The sequence below is a fragment of the Pseudophryne corroboree genome, chromosome 1 (genome assembly GCF_028390025.1).
Source record: "Pseudophryne corroboree isolate aPseCor3 chromosome 1, aPseCor3.hap2, whole genome shotgun sequence".
Taxonomy (NCBI): Eukaryota; Metazoa; Chordata; class Amphibia; order Anura; family Myobatrachidae; genus Pseudophryne; species Pseudophryne corroboree.
Genome location: NC_086444.1, coordinates 41,814,686 through 41,830,967, shown reverse-complemented (window position 1 = coordinate 41,830,967; position 16,282 = coordinate 41,814,686). Strand labels below are relative to the sequence as shown.

The window sequence follows — 16,282 nt, the reverse complement described above, 5'->3', positions numbered from 1 at the left end:
CGCTGATGCATCTGAAGATGCGATCCGGACCATTTGTCCAGCAGGTCCCACTGGAATGTTCTTGCGTGGAATCTGCCGAATGGGATTGCTTCGTTGGAAGCTACCATTTTTCCCAGGACCCTTGTGCATTGGTGCACTGATACTTGGCCTGGTTTTAGGAGGTTTCTGACTAGCTCGGATAACTCTCTGGCTTTCTCTTCCGGGAGAAACACCTTTTTCTGGACTGTGTCCAGGATCATCCCTAGGAATAAAAGACGTGTCGTCGGGATCAGCTGCGATTTTGGGATATTGAGAATCCAACCGTGCTGCCGCAGCACTACTTGAGATAGTGCTACTCCGACTACCAACTGTTCCTTGGATCTTGCCCTTATCAGGAGATCGTCCAAGTAAGGGATAATTAAAACTCCCTTCCTTCGAAGGAGTATCATCATTTCGGCCATTACTTTGGTAAAGACCCGGGGTGCCGTGGACAATCCAAACGGCAGCGTCTGAAACTGATAGTGGCAGTTCTGTACCACAAACCTGAGGTACCCTTGGTGAGAAGGGTAAATTGGGACATGGAGGTAAGCATCCTTGATGTCCAGAGACACCATATAATCCCCTTCTTCCAGGTTCGCGATCACCGCTCTGAGTGACTCCATCTTGAATTTGAACCTCTGTATGTAAGTGTTCAAAGATTTTAGATTTAAAATAGGTCTCACCGAGCCATCCGGCTTTGGTACCACAAACAGTGTGGAATAATACCCCTTTCCCTGTTGCAGGAGGGGTACCTTGATTATCACCTGCTGTGAATACAGCTTGTGAATGGCTTCCAATACCGCCTCCCTGTCGGAGGGAGACGTCGGTAAGGCAGACTTTAGGAAACGGCGAGGGGGAGACGTCTCGAATTCCAATTTGTACCCCTGAGATACCACCTGAAGGATCCAGGGGTCCACTTGTGAGTGAGCCCACTGCGCGCTGAAATTCTTGAGACGGGCCCCCACCGTGCCTGAGTCCGCTTGTAGAGCCCCAGCGTCATGCTGAGGACTTGGCAGAAGCGGGAGAGGGCTTCTGTTCCTGGGAACTGGCTGTTTGCTGCAGCCTTTTTCCTCTCCCTCTGCCACGGGGCAGAAATGAGGAGCCTTTCGCCCGCTTGCCCTTATGGGGCTGAAAGGACTGCGCCTGATAATACGGCGTCTTTTTATGTTGAGAGGCTACCTGGGGTAAAAATGTGGATTTCCCAGCAGTTGCCGTGGATACCAGGTCCGATAGACCTACCCCAAATAACTCCTCCCCTTTATAAGGCAATACTTCCATATGCCTTTTGGAATCAGCATCACCTGACCACTGCCGCGTCCATAACCCTCTTCTGGCAGATATGGACAGCGCACTTACTCTTGATGCCAGTCGGCAAATATCCCTCTGTGCATCACGCATATATAAAAATGCATCTTTTAAATGCTCTATAGTCAGTAATATACTGTCCCTATCCAGGGTATCAATATTTTCAGTCAGGGAATCCGACCAAGCCACCCCAGCACTGCACATCCAGGCTGAGGCGATTGCTGGTCGCAGTATAACACCCGTGTGAGTGTATATACATTTTAGGATATTCTCCTGCTTTCTGTCAGCAGGTTCCTTAAGGGCGGCCGTATCAGGAAACGGTAGTGCCACCTGTTTTGACAAGCGTGTGAGCGCTTTATCCACCCTAGGGGGTGTTTCCCAACGTGCCCTATCCTCTGGCGGGAAGGGGTATGATGCCAATAACTTTTTAGGAATTATCAGTTTTTTATCGGGAGAAACCCACGCTTCATCACACACTTCATTTAATTCCTCAGATGCAGGAAAAACTACAGGTAGTTTTTTCTCACCAAACATAATACCCTTTTTAGTGGTACTTGTACTATCAGAAATGTGTAAAACATTTTTCATTGCCTCAATCATGTAACGTGTGGCCCTACTGGAAGTCACATTCGTCTCTTCATCGTCGACACTGGAGTCAGTATCCGTGTCGGCGTCTGTATCTGCCATCTGAGGTAGCGGGCGTTTTAGAGCCCCTGATGGTCTTTGAGACGCCTGGACTGGCTGAGTAGCCGGCTGTCTCATGTCATCAACCGTCTTTTGTAAAGAGCTGACACTTTCACGTAATTCCTTCCATAAGCTCATCCACTCAGGTGTCGACTCCCTAGGGGGTGACATCACCATTACAGGCAATTGCTCCGCCTCCACATCATTTTCCTCTTCATACATGTCGACACAGTCGTACCGACACACAGCACACACACAGGGAATGCTCTGATAGAGGACAGGACCCCACTAGCCCTTTGGGGAGACAGAGGGAGAGTATGCCAGCACACACCAGAGCGCTATATATATATGTTGGGATAACACCATACAGAGTGTTTTTCCCTTTATAGCTGCTGTGTATATTATACTGCGCCTAATTAGTGCCCCCCATCTTGTTTTACCCTTTTCTGTAGTGCAGGACTGCAGGGGAGAGTCAGGGAGACGTCCTTCCAGCGGAGCTGTGAGGGAAAATGGCGCCAGTGTGCTGAGGAGATAGGCTCCGCCCCCTTCTCGGCGGACTTTTCTCCCGCTTTTTTCAGGAATCTGGCAGGGGTTAATATACATCCATATAGCCCTGGGGGTTATATGTGATGTATTTTAGCCAGCCAAGGTGTTTATATTGCTGCTCAGGGCGCCCCCCCCAGCGCCCTGCACCCATCAGTGACCGGAGCGTGTGGTGCATGAGGAGCAATGGCGCACAGCTGCAGTGCTGTGCGCTACCTTGGTGAAGACTGATGTCTTCTGCCGCCGATTTTTCCGGACCTCTTCTTGCTTCTGGCTCTGTAAGGGGGCCGGCGGCGCGGCTCTGGGACCGGACTCCGCGGCTGGGCCTGTGTTCGGTCCCTCTGGAGCTAATGGTGTCCAGTAGCCTAAGAAGCCCAAGCTGGCTGCAAGCAGGCAGGTTCGCTTCTTCTCCCCTTAGTCCCTCGATGCAGTGAGCCTGTTGCCAGCAGGTCTCACTGAAAATAAAAAACCTAAAACTAACTTTTCCTAAGAAGCTCAGGAGAGCCTCCTAGATTGCACCCAGCTCGGTCGGGCACAAAAATCTAACTGAGGCTTGGAGGAGGGTCATAGGGGGAGGAGCCAGTGCACACCAGGTAGTCCTAAAGCTTTTCTTTTGTGCCCAGTCTCCTGCGGAGCTGCTATTCCCCATGGTCCTTACGGAGTTCCCAGCATCCACTAGGACGTCAGAGAAAAGGATTTACCGGTAGGTAATTAAAATCCTATTTTTTTACTAAAATATTGTGAAAAAGGGTGCTTTCTGTTTTCACACCCTTTTCACATTATTTTAGTATCACCTGAATGTATTAAAGGGCATATGAAGCAGTTTTCATGAAAAACTGCTCCAAACCCTATAATTCACTTTTTTTTTTGTAATCCACATCGCATTCCCCATACTTATAATGGGAAATGTGATTTGTCCAAAGTTGCTAAAAAAAAAATGTGTAAAAATACCGCAGTGTGCCCTGTGATAATCTCGCCAGCTCAGGCTGGCGAGATCACAGGGCAGCACTGCGATAATGTGGCATTTGCCCAGCTTTCTCTGCCCCTGAGAAAGCTAAGCGGGGACCCGGGAGAGTGATCAGCTATGTGTGTCTGATGGACACACAAGCTGATCACAGTGTAGGAAAAAACAAACAAAACCATACTCGCCTGTCCAGGGAGCCGGTGTCCACTGCTCCGGTGAGCACTGCCGGGCGCCGGGTCCCCCATATGCTGCAATGTGACCCCGGTGCAGTAAAGTTACGCTGCAAAACGGCAGCGAACTTTACAGCACCAGGGGTCACAGCGCAGGAGAAGGACCCTGCGCCAGGCAGCCTCCTAAAGCAGCGCGGACCGGCTCCATGGACAGGTGAGTAATATTATCATGCTGGGGAGGTGTCCGCGACGCGCGGGGGTAGTCGCGACGGGGGGGGGGGGGGGTAGCGGCGATGTCGGCGCATGCGCAGCAGGACATCGGGGTATTTTTTACGAAAAATACCCCGATGATGCTGCGAAGAGGCATCGCAGGGACAGAGCAAGCGCTGTTCCTGCATGCGATAATTGATACATCCCCGCAATGTAATCAATTATCGCAGTGCGAGTTTGGGCGATTTTATCACCTGTCATCCGCATCCTGGATGCAGATGGTGATAAATAGGCCCCTAAGCCTTTAAACTGGGACACTAATGAATTATACAGGTTCTGTGGTTGTATGACTAAGCCTGCATTTTACATGGTTTTAATCAGCCACGGAACCTGTGTAATTCATGAGCGTCTCAGTTTATAGGCATAGTATGGTGAGCCTAGTAATGTCAGAACATAGGACTACAGTGGGCTGCCATTAGTCCACAAAAATAAAAAATGCTGTAAGGGCAGAAGAGAACTTCCGCCCTCACCTGTCACATCCGGGTCCTTTCGACGAAGGGTAAATTGATTCAGCCCTGACATCTGAGTGGTTGCTATGGGTTACAGCGCCATCACGCACCCTGTGCCCCATACAACTTCCTCCTGCGCCAGGACTGGCTTCTACAGCTGGTGTGGACATACAGGTTCCTCCCAGCACCCCCCTGCCAGGGCCACCCATGGCTTTCCGGGGTTTGCACACACCAGGAAGTGCCGGTACTGCTCTGCGTTTCACGCGTATCCTAGAGAACGCATTATTAACCAGAGACGAGGCGTGGAACGCACGGCGGAGCCTCTGTGCTTCCTGCACGTAGGACCCCCGGGGTCCTTCCTACGGACGAGCTGCCTTTAGCGTGCCTGACCGTCGTGCACGGAGAAAGGATGTGAAGTTCAGATGACAGGGTGACAGGCTTGAGGAGGGCAGCATAGAACTCAGTGCTGCTGGCTTGGACAGACTGTTACAGTGAGTGAATGAGCCCAGGACCATGTGTTATATGGTGATGCGTTATATGTAGTATGGACTCATATTGTTATACTTAGGCTGCTGTATGTTATGTCCACATGGACAGTATGCCTGCTTGTGTCATGTCAGCATACACAGTGCTGACATGGCCATTATGTTGACATTGTGCATGTGACTGTCGGCATGTGTTTAAGTCCTTACCCTGACCCTAGGCCCACACCTCCCAAACGTCCCGATTTTAGCGGGGCAGTCCCACTTTTCAGGCACTGTCTCGCTGTCCCACCCACAGACCACAGTGTCCCGGCGGCGCCAGGCAGAGGTTGGGGGCACTGTGTAACAAAGCAGCGGTGATGGGTGACGCGCACAACATCTACCCTGTGTCGGCAGAGGCTGGGGGCTGTCCCAGTGTGATGAGAATGTTTTACAGCAGGGGACGTGGCCTCGCCGACACAATGCCACGCCTCCTCTCACGCCAAAGGTATACCGTAATGGGATCCTAAATTGTTGGTAGGTACGGTATGTAAACCTAAACCCAACACTAAAATGTACTGTCAACATTGACTATGTGGACGTTGGATATGCCGACATAGGGGGGGGGGGGTTCAATTGCTGGTGAACGGTGCGTATTGCTGCTGTGTTTAACCTCCGGCAAAGGTCACCCCGTCTCGCACCCATCGCCCGGCCAGATACCAGATTCGTACAATAGTGCTCGTTACCCTATGGGGAAGCAAACACTTTTGTGTGAGACCGGGCGGCTATTGTCGCGCTGATTCGCCGGCAATTGATTTTTCCCCATAACATCCATGTCGACATTCTATCGACATAATGACTGGATCCTATATTATTGTATGTAGTGTGTTATATGTAGTAACTATGAACTCATTGTGTAGTGTGTTACAGATGTGCTCACATACACCTATTGTCAAACTGCGCCACGTCGTCCCATTTGGAGCGCCACAGACTTTGTGGCTAAACCACGCCGTGCGCCCCGGCGCTATAATACAATATATGAATCTGATTTGCTTTTGCAAATGCAACAAATTACAGTGCACGGGTACCCTGGCGCTGGCAGTACATGCAGCTGCTGTGGGTGACTCAGATGCCAACCTAGGTAAAAAGGTGAAAGAGGTCTGACACGGGTGAGCCGCACCGTGCCTCGCACCGCACGTCATTGGGCTTAACCTGTGACTTCATACCATTTCCACTGGGACAAATACACTAATCCTACTGCACTATAAGTGACTGTACGTGGCTACGATGTGAATAAGGTGCTAGATTTAGAAGAAAAAAACCTGAAAGTCCAGGAATCACTACCCGTGGTTTAATTTCTTGCGTTGCGCCATGCGTCCTGCGTTACATAGCGCAAACAGAATAGGTGTATGAGGAGAAATCTGTATGTAGTACAGACTCATGTTACCCTCACTGATTACTATTACTATAATACCCCTGTGTGTACCGTAAGGCCAAGCTGTGCTTTCAGCATGTATATTACTGCTCTGTATTATTCTGCTCACTGCAATAGCCCAATGCACTGTGCATCTGAATTTATTAATGAACATTTACTGATGTAGCGCAGCATATTCCGTTGCGCTTTACAACTGAGAACAAACAGCAATAGAACAAAACTGTGTAATAACAGACAGTCTTAGAGGTAGGAGGGCCCTGCTCGCAAGCTTACAATCTGTAGGGAGGTAGGCATTGATACACAAGGATAGGTGATATCTATTGCATAATGGTCTGGCCAGACTGCAAAGGTTTTCGGTGGGCTGTATGATATGGTCACACAGCGATGTTGGCCAAGGGTCAGGAGGATGAGAAAGTGGAGAATATGTGTGGACTGTACAGAGGGGATGTAATTGGGCAGGATAGCTTATGAAGGTAATGTGAGCGGTTTCGGAATTTGATAGGCTGCCTGATGAGGTGAGTTTTCAGGGAACGCTTGAAGGTTTGGAGACTAGAGGAGAGTCTTATTGTGCGTGGGAGGGCATTCCACAGAGTGGGTGCAGCCCAAAGAAAGTCGAGTCGGGTCACAAAGGGCCTGATTGAGAGATGTATGCTAACCTGATAACCTGACCAGTTGGGCGATATGCACTCGTTTCTGTGTGTTGATGGGCTAGATATTTTTAATATGCAGTTCCTCATCCTCCATCCTTTTTCCGCACACATTGTCAAGGACACTTCTCCAGAATACAGCCTTCACCTTGACGCTCCTGATTCACCCCGGAGCTCATTTGCTGATTTCCTGTAGATAAGGCACCATATTTCCTGCTGTTGTCATGACAGAGAAATGACTCAGAAGGTTTAACTCTCCCTACCCGTGATGCACGCCGTTACAGCGTCTTGTGTAACCGAGCTGCGGCGCCCGAGTACAGCCGCCAAGGGTTAAATTGGTGGCACAATTAAGCTTCAGATGTAAGAGACAGATAACAGGGGAGCTCTAATCAGCAGCTGATAACTGAATCTGATTGCAAAATGACCCAGTGTGGTGACACAGGTAGAAGGTGTGAATTGCCTCTCCCAGCTGTATGAACCTGGGACCTGCTGGGAACAAGGAAGGAACCCTGTGCTGCATATTTGGATAGCTGAGGAATTTGCATTATTTGCTGCAACAAGTGACCGTGAGGATACAGCGTAACAACAATGATAACGTTGTTCACTTTCGTCTCTTGTGCAAAGTTTTGTAATGTGGTTTGTGCTTTTATTATTGGTTTGCATAAGAAGGTGGCATGCAATAAACAGTTGGTGATCGTGTACTGGCGAGGGCTTGGGAGCCTGGGCACTGACTGCCCCGGCGTGGATACAGGTCTGTGCAGGCCGGATCTGCTCATCGGAGTTCATGATGAGAGAGTGTGTTTTGTGTGGAGCGCTACAAGCCGAAGGGGAAACCGCAAGGAGCTTCATGTGATGCGTCCTGCGACTCCTCTGTGTAAATGGTACCCTATCCAAATGCCATATTAATGACAGGTGTGCCCTTACACGGATCTTAGGCTTTCTACACTGTGGAATGAGGTCCGTTTGGATTGCCTTGGTCATAGTGGCATCACCTGATTAATGCCTGGGCTGATTCCTGTTGTCTGAAGTGAGCGATTATTGGGCCTAATTCTGAGTTGATCGCAGCAGCAAATTTGTTAGCAGTTGGGCAAAACCATGTGCACTGCAGGTGGGGCAGATATAACGTGTGCAGAGAAAGTTAGATTTGGGTGGGGTGTATTCAAACTGAAATCTAAATTGCTGTGTAAAAATAAAGCAGCCAGTATTTACCCTGCACAGAAACAAAATAACCCACCCAAATCTAACTCTCACTGCACCATTAGCTCCAGAGGGCTCGATCACTACGGTACGCCTAGCTGCTTGTTCCCGGAGCCGCGCCGTCGCCCCCTCACAAAGCCGGAAGATAGAAGCCGGGTGAGTATGAGAAGATCAGAAGACTTCAGTGACGGCAGAAGAGGTACCGCGCAGCGGCCCTCTGTGCGCCATGCTCCCACACATTACACAGCAGTGCAGGGCGCAGGGGGAGGCGCCCTGGGCAGCATGAGACCTCAGATCAGACTGGCATGAGTGGTAACAGTGCTCCGGGCACTAGTTAAGGGACCCCTGCCAGTATAATCAAAACTTTGAGCGGGACTGAAGCGCGCCATGTAGTGGGCGGGGCTTAGCCGCACAGCTCTGACCAGCGCCATTTTTCTCTCCTCAGAAGCTGCAGAGACGCTGGCCCTGTCCTCCACACTGCTGTACAAGTAACAGGGTGACAAAACGGGGGGGGGCACAAGTAATTTGGTGCTGCATATATAAAGCGCTAACAGGTCTGGGCAGTCACTTTACTGGCCTCAGTACTGGGATAGGCGCTGGGTGTGAGCTGGCAGAACTCTCTCTGTGTCCCTCTTGCAGGCTTTATTATGGGTCTGTCTCCTATAGCCCCAGTGTGGTTGTGGGTGTCGGTACGTGTGTGTCGACATGTCTGAGGCTGAATGCTCTTCCCAGGAGGAGGCTGGAGTGGGGACAGAAAATACTGTGAGAGTGACCGTGTCGGCACCGCCGATGGATGATTGGGTGAATATGTTGGGTATTTTAAATGCAAACGTGACGAAGTTGACTAAGAGATTTGATAAATCTGAGTTTAAGAACCAAACATGGAGGAAATCCATGGAAGATGCTTTGTCACAGACCCAGACCCCTTCGGGGTCACAGAAACGTGCATTTGCCCAGATAGTAGATACAGATACCGACACGGACTCTGATTCCAGTGTCGACTATAGTGATGCCAGATTACATCCAAAACTGGCTAAGAGTATTCAGTACATGATTGTGGCGATAAGACGTGTTGCATATCACGGAGGACCCTGCTGTCCCTGATACGAGGGTCTGTATGTATAAAGAAAAGAAACCTGAGGTAACGTTTCCTCCCTCTCATGAACTGAAAGCGCTGTTTGAAAAGGCTTGGGAAAATCCTGACAAAAAGATTCAGGTTCCCAAAAGAATTCCAGTGACATATCCGTTCCCCTCTGGGGACAGGGATAGGTGGGAGTCAATCCCTACGGTAGACAAGGCTTTATCGCGTCTATCCAAAAAGGTGGCGCTTCCGTCCCCTGACACGGCAGACCTAAAGGATCCTGCGGATCGTAAGCAGGAAAATACACTAAAATCCATTTATGTCACTACAGGGTCGCTACTCAGGCCTGCCGTTGCTGCGGCATAGGTGAGTAGTTTTATTGAAAAGTGGGCAGATAACTTGTCATCTGAGGTAGATTCCCTAGACAGGGATAGCGTGCTTTTGACTCTGGGTCACATCAGGGACGCTGCAGCATATTTAAAAGAAGCTGTAAGGGATATTGGCCTTTTGGGTTCAAGGGCCAATGCCATGGCGGTCTCAGCAAGGAGAGCGTTGTGGTTACATCAATGGAATGCTGATGCTGACTCTAAGAAGGCGATGGAGGCTCTACCGTTTAACGGTAGGGTTTTGTTTGGCGACGGCCTTACTGACCTGGTGTCTACGGCTACCGCAGGTAGGTCATCATTTTTACCTTATGTCCTTGCACAGCAGAAGAAATCGCCTCACTATCAGATGCAGTCCTTTCGGCCCAATAGATTCAAAAAAGGACGTGGGTCCTCCTTCCTTGCTGCGAGGGGGAGAGGTCGGGGAAAAAGGTCACAGGCTGTGGCAAGTTCCCAGGAGCAGAAGTCCTCTCCGGTTTCTACCAAATCCACCGCATGACGCTGGGGCTCCTCTGCGAGAGTCCGCACCAGTGGGGGCACGTCTCAGACTCTTCAGTCAGGTCTGGGTGCACTCGGACCTGGATAGTAGACATAGTAACCCAGGGGTACAGGTTAGAGTTTCAAGACGTGCCCCCTCACCGATTTTTCAAATCGGCCTTGCCAGCTTCTCTTCCACAAAGGGAGATAGTAAGTGCTGCGATACTAAAGTTGTGTCAAAATCAAGTGATTGTAACGGTGCCCCCATCTCAACAGGGGGAAGGTTTTTATTCGAGCCTGTTCGTGGTCCCGAAGCCGGACGGCTCAGTCAGACTGATTCTAAACCTAAAATCCCTCAATTTCTCTCTAAAGAAATTCAAGTTCAAGAAGGAATCTCTACGTGCAGTGATCTCCACGCTGGAAGAGGGGGATTTTATGGTATCGGTCGACATAAAGGATGCTTACTTGCATGTCCCCATATTTCCTCCACATCAGGCTTACCTGAGATTTGCGGTACAGGATTGTCATTACCAATTTCAAACGTTGCCTTTTTGGTCTGTCCATGGCTCCGAGGGTTTTCACCAAAGTAATGGCGGAAATGATGGTTCTCCTGCGCAAGCAGGGAATCACGATTATCCCGTACTTGGACGATCTCCTCATAAAGGCGAGGTCCAAGGAGCAATTGTTGAAGAATGTTGCCCTTTCACTGACGACACGGGTGGCTCCTGAATTTGCCAAAATCACAGTTAGATCCAACTAACTGTCGTTTCTGGGTATGATTCTGGACACAGAATTGCAGAGAGTTTTTCTTCCAATGGAAAAAGCTATCGAAATACAGAACATGGTAAAACAGATTCTGAATCCAACAAAAGTATCAGTTCTTCAATGCACTCGATTGCTGGGGAAGATGGTGGCGGCCTACGAGGCCATTCCGTATGGCAGGTTCCATGCCAGGGTGTTTTAGTGGAACCTGTTGGACCAATGGTCCGGGTCTCACCTGGACATGCATCGGAAGATAATTCTATCTCCCAGGACCAGAATCTCCCTTCTGTGGTGGCTGCACAGTTCTCACCTTTTAGAGGGGCGCAGGTTTGGGATTCAGGATTGGATCCTGGTGACCACGGATGCAAGCCTCCGAGGCTGGGGAGCAGTCACACAGGGAAGAAACTTTCAGGGAAAGTGGTCGAGCCAAGAAGTTTTTCTACACATAAACATTCTGGAATTAAGAGCCATTTACAACGGCATACTGCAAGCAGAACATCTTCTTCGAGGTCTGCCGGTTTAGATTCAGTCAGACAACATGACTGCAGTGGTGTACATAAACCGCCAAGGCGGAACAAGGAGCAGAGCGGTGATGGCCGAGGCCACGAAGATTCTTTCGCTGGGCGGAAAGACAGGCCAGCGCTCTGTCAGCGGTCTTCATTCCAGGAGTGGACAACTGGGAAGCAGACTTCCTCAGCAGACACGATCTCCATTCAGGAGAGTGGGGCCTTCATCAAGAGGTCTTTGCAGAAGTGACAAGTCGCTGGGGAGTTCCTCAAGTGGACATGATGGCGTCCTGCCTCAACAAGAAACTTCAGAGATATTGTTCCAGGTCAAGGGACCCTCAAGCGATAGCGGTGGACGCCCTGGTGACACCGTGGGTGTTTCCGTCGGTCTATGTGTTCCCTCCACTTCCACTCATTCCAAAGGTGATAAAGATTTTAAGAAGAACAAGAGTTCAGGCAATACTCGTTGTTCCGGACTGGCCAAGGAGGGTCTGGTATCCAGATCTTCAGGAGTTACTCATGGAAGATCCCTGGCCTCTTCCTCTACGAGAGGACCTGCTATAACAGGGACCGTGCGTGTATCAGGACTTACCGCGGCTGCGTTTGACGGCATGGCGGTTGAACGCCAAATCCTAGCCCGGAAGGGTATTCCCAGTGAAGTCATTCCCACACTTCTTCAGGCTAGAAAGGAAGTAACGGCAAAGCATTACCACCGTATTTGGAGATAATATGTGTCTTGGTGTGAATCCAAGAAGGCTCCTACGGAGGATTTTCAGCTGGGGCGGTTGCTCCATTTTTTGCAAGCAGGTGTGGAAGCGGGCTTAAAGTTAGGCTCCATTAAAGTACAGATTTCGGCCTTATCTATTTTCTTTCAGAAGGAGTTGGCCTTCCTTCCAGAAGTTCAGACCTTCGTGAAAGGTGTACTGCACATCCAACCTCCCTTTGTGCCCCCAGTGGCGCCGTGGGATCTTAACGTGGTATTGCAGTTCCTGCAATCTCATTGGTTTGAACCTTTGCGTAAGGTTGAGTTAAAATTCCTTACTTGGAAAGTAGTCATGCTGTTGGCCTTGGCATCCGCAAGGCGAGTATCTGAATTGGCAGCTTTGTCGCACAAAAGTCCCTATTTAATCTTCCATGCTGATAGGGCGGAGTTGAGGACTCGTCAGCAATTTTTGCCAAAGGTGGTTTCTTCGTTTCACGTGAACCAGCCTATTGTGGTGCCAGTGGTTACTGACGCCTTGGCGGAATCAAAGTCTCTTGGTGTGGTCAGAGCTTTGCAAATCTATGTCTCCAGAACGGCTCAAGTTAGGAAAACAGAGGCTCTGTTTATCCTGTATGCACCCAACAAGATCGGGGCTCCTGCTTCCAAGCAGACTATTGCACGCTGGTTCTGTAATACGATTCAGCAGGCTCATTCTACGGCAGGATTGCCGTTACCGAAGTCGGTGAAGGCCCATTCTACCAGAAAGGTGGGCTCATCTTGGGCGGCTGCCCGAGGGGTCTCGGCATTACAGCTTTGCCGAGCTGGTACTTGGTCGGGATCAAACACCTTTGCGAAGTTTTACAAGTTTGATATCCTGGCTGATGAGGACCTCTTGTTTGGTCAATCGGTGCTGCAGTCTTCCGCACTCTCCCGCCCGTTCTAGAGCTTTAGTATAAACCCCATGGTTCTTGAAGCATCCCCAGCATCCTCTAGGACGTATGAGAAAATAGGATTTTAATACCTACCGGTAAATCCTTTTTCTTAGTCCGTAGAGGATGCTGGGCGCCCGTCCTGGTGCGGACGTTATCTGTAGTTATTGCTTGTAGTTACGCACATGTTGTGCTGAGTTCAGTCAGTCTGTGACTGTTGTTGTTCATGCCGTTGCATGCGTTGTTGTTGAATGCCATGTTGTACGGCGTGTTGGTGGTGTGAGCTGGTATGTATCTCACCTTAGTTTAAAACGTTACATAAATCCTTTTCCTCGAAATGTCCGTCTCCCTGGGCACAGTTCCTATAACTGGAGTCTGGAGGAGGGGCATAAAGGGAGGAGCCAGTTCACACCCATTCAAAGTCTTATAGTGTGCCCATGTCTCCTGCGGATCCCGTCTATACCCCATGGTTCTTGAAGCATCCCCAGCATCCTCTACGGACTAAGAGAAAAGGATTTACCGGTAGGTATTAAAATCCTATTTTCGAAGCCGTGCGATCAGGGTCTGAACAGCACATGCACCGCAATGCGCAGGCACGTCGGCCGCCGGCGACGGGGATCGCCGAGCAGCGACAGAACAAACGAAGAAAGCGATCGCATCTGCGATCGCAAGAAGATTGACAGGAAGAAGGCGTTTGAGGGCGGCAACTCACCGTTTTCTGAGACTGTCCGGAAAAACGCAGGCGTGCACAGCCGTTCACCAGGAGGATTCCTGACGTCCGCATCGGCCTGGATCGTCGCAGCGGCTGAGTAAGTCCTGGGCTGTGCAGAGACTGCACAAACTTTTGTTTGTGCAGCTCACTGCACAGCCGATCGCACCCCTGCACAGCGATTACCCCCTCCCCTTTAGGCGGCGATTACTTGGTCGCAGCAGTGCAAAAACACGCCTGCGTGCGACCAGGTCTGAATGACCGCCTATGTTTGTTTGGTCATATGGATAATTTTCCACTTTCTGCCAGCCCGCTGTCCCAAATGCTCTTTTACTTTGTCTCCGATTGTATTTCATTTACAGTGTGAAACCATAATAATTATTATTACTATTCTAGCTGCCTCTGCGTATAGCCCTGCACGAATCTGTATTACATGTTATCTCCCATTTCAAATCACTGTTTGCTGTAGTCCATCTTTTTCTGTAGTATGGGGAATATTTATCAAAGCTTGGTTAGAGATTAAGGGGTCTATTTACTATGCCTTAGAGATAAATCAGCTCCTGTCATTTTTCAAGCACAGCCTGTAACATGACGGTTGGGAGCTGATTGACTGGTAAATAGGCTTAGTAAATAGACCCCCAAAGAATCAACCAATCAGTGTCTGGGTTTGAAAAATGACAGGAGCTGATTGATTGTTACTCTCTCTACTTTATTACTCTGCAAACTGTGGTAAATATAGAGCCGGTCCTAGGCATAGGCAAACTAGGCAAATGCCTAGGGGCACAAGCAGCTTCTGCTGAGTAAAATGATATGCAGCATGCCTATATTCTGTGTGTAACTGCGGCTCTATCTGCATACAAAATGTATTACTAATGTGCGGCATTATGTGTATAAGGTGTACTACAGTACTTTGTGGTGTAACGTATAGAAAGGGCACTACTGTGTGGTCTAATGTGAATAAAGAGCAATATGATGTGGTGTAATGTGAATAAAGAGCAATATGGTGTGGTGTAATGTGAATAAAGAGCAATATGATGTGGTGTAATGTGAATAAAGAGCAATATGATGTGGTGTAATGTGAATAAAGAGCAATATGATGTGGTGTAATGTGAATAAGGGGCACTACTGTGAGGAGTAACGTGGTACTACTGTGTGATGTAACGTGAATAAGAGACACTATTGCATGATATATTGTGAATAAAGTTGCAGTACTGTGTGGCGTAAGAGCACCCCTGTGACGACTGTACAATACAGAGAGCACCCCTGTGACGACTGTACAATACAGAGAGCACCCCTGTGACGACTGTACAATACAGAGAGCACCCCAGTGACGACTGTACAATACAGAGAGCACCCCAGTGACGGCTGTACAATACAGAGAGCACCCCTGTGACGACTGTACAATACAGAGAGCACCCCAGTGACCACTGTACAATACAGAGAGCATCCCAGTGACGACTGTACAATACAGAGAGCATCCCAGTGACGACTGTACAATACAGAGAGCATCCCAGTGACTGTTGTACAATACAGAGAGCACCCCAGTGACTGCTGTACAATACAGAGAGCACCCCAGTGATTGATGTACAATACAGAGAGCACCCCAGTGACGGCTGTACAATACAGAGAGCACCCCAGTGACGGCTGTACAATACAGATAACACCCCAGTGACGGCTGTACAATACAGATAACACCCCAGTGACGGCTGTACAATACAGAGCGCACCCCAGTGACCACTGAACAATACAGAGAGCACCCCAGTGACCACTGTACAATACAGAGAGCGCCCCAGTGACCACTGTACAATACAGAGAGCGCCCCAGTGACCACTGTACAATACAGAGAGCGCCCCAGTGACCACTGTACAATACAGAGAGCGCCCCAGTGACCACAGTACTAGGTATGATGTTATATGAAGGTGTTGGGATTGGCCAGTTCTCGCTGTATGGTAATGTAGCAATGTGTATTCTGCAGTTAGCCGATAGTAATCTAGATTTCTCTGACGTCCTAGTGGATGCTGGGAACTCCGTAAGGACCATGGGGAATAGCGGGCTCCGAAGGAGGCTGGGCACTCCAGAAAGATCTTAGACTACCTGGTGTGCACTGGCTCCTCCCACTATGACCCTCCTCCAAGCCTCAGTTAGATTTCATGCCCGGCCGAGGTTGGATGCACACTAGGGGCTCTCCTGAGCTCTTAGAAAGTAATAGTCTTAGATTTTTTTATTTTCAGTGAGACCTGCTGGCAACAGGCTCACTGCAGCGAGGGACTAAGGGGAGAAGAAGCGAACTCGCCTGCTTGCAGCCGGATTGGGCTTCTTAGGCTACTGGACACCATTAGCTCCAGAGGGATCGACCGCAGGCCCAGCCTTGATGTTCGGTCCCGGAGCCGCGCCGCCGTCCCCCTTACAGAGCCAGAAGCAAGAAGATGGTCCGGAAAATCGGCGGCATGAAGACTCTGTCTTCACCAAGGTAGCGCACAGCACTGCAGCTGTGCGCCATTGCTCCTCTCACACTCCGGTCACTGAGGGTGCAGGGCGCTGGGGGGGGTGCCCTGAGGCAGCAATAAAAACACCTTGGCTGGCTAAAAT

At 49.7% G+C, this 16,282-nt stretch overlaps 1 protein-coding gene across 3 annotated transcripts in view; it reads left to right on the top strand.

Annotated features, from left to right (window-relative positions):
• Window positions 1-4,605: 4,605 nt before the first annotated feature.
• Window positions 4,606-16,282, top strand: part of HDHD2 (haloacid dehalogenase like hydrolase domain containing 2) — a 76,653-nt gene continuing 64,976 nt past the window's right edge. The window contains exon 1 of one of the 3 annotated variants that reach the window (XM_063958662.1): window positions 4,606-4,894. The gene's annotated coding sequence lies outside the window, so the exon portion shown is untranslated. Of the gene's footprint in view, window positions 4,895-4,938; window positions 5,402-16,282 lie in introns of those variants that run through there. The other 2 variants (XM_063958643.1, XM_063958651.1) reach the window with 2 other exon arrangements.